This window comes from Calidris pugnax, unplaced genomic scaffold, assembly GCF_001431845.1.
Source record: "Calidris pugnax isolate Ruff unplaced genomic scaffold, ASM143184v1 scaffold27, whole genome shotgun sequence".
Lineage (NCBI taxonomy): Eukaryota > Metazoa > Chordata > Aves > Charadriiformes > Scolopacidae > Calidris > Calidris pugnax.
The window spans coordinates 8,182,293-8,188,872 of NW_015090893.1; positions in this window are offsets into that span (position 1 = coordinate 8,182,293).

Genomic DNA, 6,580 nt, shown 5'->3' on the forward strand with positions numbered 1-6,580 from the left:
TGGGTTGGTTTTTTTTTTTTGGAAGTGACTGAAAGCAAATTTTGGGCATATGTGACATTTCATGTGTGCAGTAGGCCCTTAAATATAAATAAAACAAGATGCAACTTTGATTTATAGCTCTTGTAAATAATTCTCAGTGACACAGGCAGGTTTGTGTATTATGTATATTTTTCATTGCATAAGCACTTATATAACTATGATGATAGGAATTTGCATAAAAACCAAAGCAGCCATACTTTGATGAGTTTAACATTATAGGCTTTCCAGCATATTGAAGTAGCAGGGAAACCTATCATTTTAGTGGAAACTTAGTTTATGAGGAAAAGAGCAAAATTTATTGAAGCATATTAATGCCACTGTGAATTTTTAATAAATAGTCACAGGAAGATGCTCACTCGTTAGTGACAGCATCGCAGCCATCCGATCTAATGCAGAAAAACTCATGTTGGAGAGTTTCTGCATGCCTTGTAGTGAGTGGAAAAATCAATGTGTGTAGCTGCAGTCTCAATTTTGTTAGAAACAATATGTTTTGTTGATCAAGAGAGACACTGAACAGAATATCTCCTGGAAGATGCCGAATACTTTCCCCTCCCGTTGACTGTGGCTCCTCTTAGAATGGGCTAGATTGTGTCTTCTGTGCTGTCTGTATGGGGAGCATTAATGAGAGGCTCTCTTCTTCTGCCTCTAAATTGTGAACCCATGTGTGTGTCATCCAAGTGGTTCAGCTGAAGTGTGGATGTTGCTGGGCTGCTTGTGAACATGGCTGATTTGTGTCGTCTCCGGTGATCACGACAAGAATACGTTCATGCTGTGAATGTGTGAAATTTATTGCACGCCTGGCATTCCTGCCTAGACAAGGAACGGAGGCAGATTAAAAGAGCTGTGCAGGAAGGTTCACTAAGGCACTAACAAATGCTCCTTCTCTTCCAGAATCTTTGTGATCTCTTGTATTTTGAAATGAATAATTAATTTACATGGGTTTTTTTCCTGTTCTGCTGTATGTTTTTCTTGTTCCTAATGTGTGTGTGACGGGATTTTTTTTTCCTGTTCTGCTGTATGTTTGTTTTCTTGTTCCTAATGTGTGTGTGACGGGAAGCCGGTGGCGCCGATGTAATTCTATGTAATGGATAAGCTCCTCCATGGCAATGGCTACAGGTAATTCACCCCAACTTAAAATGCACATGATCACTTTTTACACCCATTGGTATTTTAAACTCCTTTAACTAAATAGAGGGTAAACATTCCTGACTATGGTGTGAATTTGGTTGTGGAGTGATCTCCCAAGCAAAAGAACAGAAGTACCCTCCTCTATTGTCCTAGACTGAGCAAAAGAGGGGGGATGAGCTGTAAGGAGCAGTTTGGAGCATGCAAAAGGAACAGAGACTTGTCCTTTTAGAACCTCGCCAGGTCTGCAGTTCACCCAGGCAAGCATTTTAGTGGTAATAGCCCCATATTTTGGGTTTAGGTTGAGGCTGTGGTGAGATTTCTTCTCATGTTAATGTGCTCTGTCTAAATTTTACTTTCCATCCTCATCATGGTGTTTTCTCCTGGAAAACACAGATCTGAATTCTGACTGCATAGATTTGTTTAACAGTCACAGGGCTGGGTTTGGTTTAAACTGTCCCCTGAACTTCCATACTGGTTTTCATTGCTGTATTAGAGGGATTTTGAAAGGAATTAATGTGAGTGTTTGAGAAACAAACCCAATCTTTTGGTAGCAGAATCTGCAGTGGTTGATGTTCCTCCTGGGATTGCCCTACCTCAGCTACCTTGCCTGGTCTGACTTCCTGGGACTTTGTCCTCACTTCGGGCCTTCAAGTTTTGTAGTTTCTCTTCTTAGTAATTTCTACTGCCTGTTCACATGTTTTCAAATACTTTCAATGAAAGCCTTATCCCAAATTTTCAATATATGAAAACAGATTAAAATAATATTACTTATAATAATGAGCAAGAATACTATAAGGAAAAATGCACGGAGTATAGGAAATATGCTTTTTGAAGAGAGACAATGAGTATAAGAATGTCATAGATTAAGAAGCAAGTAAGTAAAATAATGTTGATTAACATTGAAGAGAAGTTGATTTGTATGTTCTGGCTTAAAGTGTGTTAGATGTTGAACTACTTTGTGACTGACATTTTTTTCTTACGAGCTGCAGAATTTACAATGCAGTGACATGTTATGCCTGAGCCCTGTTACAAATATTATGCCTCTTAATGACAGCCAATAATCTTCAGTGTAAACTGATACTGAAAACAGTAATTCTGTTCTGATTTGTTTAACTGGAAATAGAAAATAATATATTGTGGGAGTCTTATTAAAAGAATAAAAAGAGGCATATATTTTTGTTGACAGAAGAAATAGATTGTTTATTCCTCTGGAGTCTCATGTTGCTCATATTGCTGCTCTGTCTTATTGCAAGTCACTGATCTGCGTGGGTGGAAATGTCAGATGTTGTATTTGCGCCATAAGAAAATCTGTATGTTATTCTTTGATTTGTCATATTCTGTTGGGTTTACTTTAATGCTGTCCTTAGAGAATGCTCGTTTTTAGGATATTGCTGGCAACTTTAGGCATCCTTGCATCCTGCTATGTAAATTTACTCCTGGTAGTTTGTCTGTTTGTGAAAGAGGCATTCTGCAGAGGTATTTTCAAACTGGAATGGGGCATACTGACCTTGGGGAGGGACTCTTTGTCAGGGAGGTTAGTGATAGGATGAGGGGAAATGGCTTCAAACTAGAAGAAGGGAGATTTAGATTAGATATTAGGAATAAATTTTTCACTGTGAGGGTGGTGAGGCACTGGAACAGGTTGCTCAGAGAAGTTGTGGATGCCCTGTCCCTTGGAAGCATTTAAGACCAGGCTGGATGAGGCTTTGAGCAACCTGGTTTAGTGAGAGGTGTCCTTGCTCATGGCAGGGGGGTTGGAACTCAATAATCTTAAAGGTCGCTTCCAACCTGAACTATTCTATGATTCTATGACGTTAAGTAGTTACAGGGCTGGTTCATTCAGTCTCATGGAGGAAATGGGTGTAGAGTTACTGGGTGTAAAGCCAAGGAGGGCGTTGAGAGATTCAACATCTCTCTGCACATCTTCCTCCACCACACTGCCAAAATTCTCAGATGGTGCCACTGAAAGATGTTGCGCAAAATGTGTTTCTACCCTGAAAACTCATAAGGTAAGAGATGCATCTGCTCACTTATCGCAGGTTCTCGCTCCTAGTACTCACAACTAAAAGTCTGCTAGTGAAAAAGTGGCTCTGACTGCCGGTGCTGGCAATGTTGAGCTGTGTTCCCTGGGTTATATGGAGTATCTCCAGCAGAGTTTAGTTCTGTTGAGTTATCAGTAGATTTGCAGCTACATGAAAAGTATTTTACAATGGTAGTAATGCACAAGAAGGAACGGGTTTCACCTCATTGCCCCTTAGCTATGTTACTCTGAAGAGAATTCAAGTATCACCACCAAAAGTTAATATATTAAACTCTATGACCGTATCAGTGCACTCAAGTGAGCAGACATGCTGAGCAAGCAGATAACCTTATTTGCAACCTTATTTTTCACTGTGTAACCACACTTTCCATGGGTTTGCACAAATGATTCTGGAGATTTTAACATCAGTGTGCTTGTGAGGTGTTGCTTCAGCCATTCTCTTAAGTCAGAGGATCTGCCTAGGTGTTGCTAAGGTAGTATTTTGGCAGGATATTCATTCCTAATGTTGATGTGGTTTTCAGATCACAGAATGCATTTGCAAGCTATGAAAGACATCACTTAGCTTTTCAACCAAGAGCCCTCACATCCCTTGGTAATTACCAGATAAAGGTGGAAACCACAACGCCATTTCTGTGGAGTTACAATGCAATGTTACCTTTGCACTTTTTAATAATATTTCCTAGTCCCTCTGTTGAAAATAGCTATTTTGCTGACAGAGGAGCTAGAGTAGTTCAAATGTATGCATTCAGTGGAAGATAACTATAGAGTCTGTGAATATCTTTGGATGGTCAAATTATTTCAGATGATATAATCTGTAATATATTGAAAGTTGGGGAAAGAGTTGCTGCAATTGCACTTTCTTGCTTGGAGCATCTGCTGTATGGGGAGAGGCTGACAGAGCTGGGGTTACTCAGCCTGGAGTAGGTTCAGGGTGCTCACAGCCAGACCCTTCTCAGATGTGCCCAGTGACAGGACAAGGGACAATGGGCCTAAACTGAAACAGAGGAAATGTCATTTAAACATGAAAAAAACTATTTTACTATGAGGGTGGTTTAACACTGGAATGGGTTTCCTGGAGCAGTTTTGTTGTCTCCATCCCTGGAGTTATTAAAAACCCAACCAGACATGGCCCTGAGCAACCTGCTCTTCCTGTCCTTGCTTTAAACAGGAGGGGTGGACTGGATGGTCTCCACGGGTTCCTGCCAGCCTCAGTGGTGCTGGACATGAAAGAAAAGAAATACTGGCCTGGTCCAGTGCCCCCTAGGACCAGAAGACTTCTGCTCAGGATCTGGAGAGCGAGCAATGCTGGGGAAGACTGGACATCTGTCATCATTTGCAAAGTATGTGCTTTTGGATTTACTTAAAACCTCCACATTTTGAAGGCCTTAATTATCATCCTGAGCTGAACTATCACAGTGATGTTCATCTCTGTGCAGAGCACAAGCAAAGAACTTCGCAGGGTTTATAACTTGCTGCACGTTTGCATGGATCCCAGAGGGACATGGACAGTTGATTTCTGGTATTACTACAATATTAAATAATTATATTGTAGTAATTTAATCAATAATCTTTAGTGAGTGGTTCTATGTGCTTCTCAGACCCGCAGACCTTAAGTCTTACATTATGTCTTATCCCTGGGATGCAACCTGTCATTCCTGGTCCAGGCGGCAGCAACTTGGAATTGTAGTTACAGTGAAAAATCTTCCTGAGCCTTGAGCTGAATGTGCCTCTGATGGATGGAATCTGAGGGGAATTCTGCTACTGAGTTTAAAAAGTCTTCCATGAATTTCCTGAATATGAAATCCCAAAACCTTATGATGTGATCAGTTTTTTTGCAGATGATTCTGAGAACATAAAAAAAAAGCTATCTGCTGACAAATTTTAACATTCAGAGTAAAAGTTACTAAGAGTTAACTCTGGTATGTGACAGAACCTTAATCTCAGAACCAGAAAAACCGTCTTGGATGAAATTTTCCGTGGAAGTCTGGCCTTATGCAGAAATGTGATACAGAAATTTCCAACCCAAGCATTAAAAACTGGCAAAGCTGCCGGAAACAAGCTCTTTAATGGACCACATAAGGTGATGTCAGTAGAAGGCAGTTTTAGCTGCCCCATCTCTACTGACCACCTCTCAGCACCTTGTTGCTGTAGACATTGTCCTGCCATACTGTGAGCAAGCTCATACCAAGCGCTTTCGCTTGCCCTGCCAATTTATGGCTTTAAATGAATTTTCACAAGTGAGCTCTAAAAGCCTTTATTATGGAAACAGTTCACGCCTCTTAGGAGTATATTTAGGTCTTGCAAAAGATGCCAAGTTGCAAGCTCAGGAGGCAAATTCTATATTTATAAACAAATCAGGCTAAAGTCATCCCAAAGTATTCTCTGTCTCCAAGCAAAAGCACTTCAGCCTCACCCTGCAGAGCTGGTGGTTTGGGGGCTGCTGGTGGGTGGGGGTGTGTTTGCTGGGAGCCCAGCCTGGCCCCGCATGGTAGCACCTCCCGCCATGGTGATGACCTGTCACCAGGCTGGTGGTGGTGACATGGCTTCTGGGAACAGGAGGAGAGTCCCAAGCAAAGGCCAGTGGGACCAGTGGCTTGTTCCTCTCCTGCTGTTCCACCATGTGCATGGGCACCAAGGGGCAGTGACTGACCACGTGCAACGCCCTGGTGAGGGACACAGTGGTCAATGGCAACGTGGGCCCAAGGAGGGGCAACGGGGTGGTTGCTTGACCCAGCAGCAGCACCAGGCAAAGAATGATGGAATCATAGAATGGTTTGGGTTGGAAAGGTATCTTAAAGATCATCTTCTTCCAACCTCCCTGCCATGGGTAGGCATATTTTCCACAAGAGCAGGTTGCTCAGAGCCTCATCCAGCCTGGTCTTAAATGCTTCCAAGGACAGGGCATCCACAGCTTCTCTGGGCAACACGGGCCAGTGTCTCACTATCCTCAGTGAAAAATTTCTTCCTGATATCTAATCTAAATCTACCCTCTTGCAGTTTGAAGCCATTGCCCCTCAACCTATCACTACATGCCCTCATAAAAAGTCCCTCTCCAGCTCTCCTCTAGGTCCCGTTCAGGTACTGGAAGGGGCTATAAGGTCTCCCCAGAGTCTCTTCTCCAGGTTGAACAACCCCAGCTCTCTCTGCCTGTCCTCACAGCAGAGGTGCTCCAGCCCTCGGCTCATCTCCATGGCCCTCCTCCGGCCCCGCTCCAACACCTCCGCGTCCTTCCCGTGCTGAGGCCCCCACAGCCGGATGCTGCAGGCGGGGTCTCACCAGTCCTATCCCCTTGCAGCCCCGCAGCCCCCCGGGGACCCCCGCCGAGCCCCCGGCCCTCTCTGTGCCACCGTTGGGCCTTCTCTGACCATTATG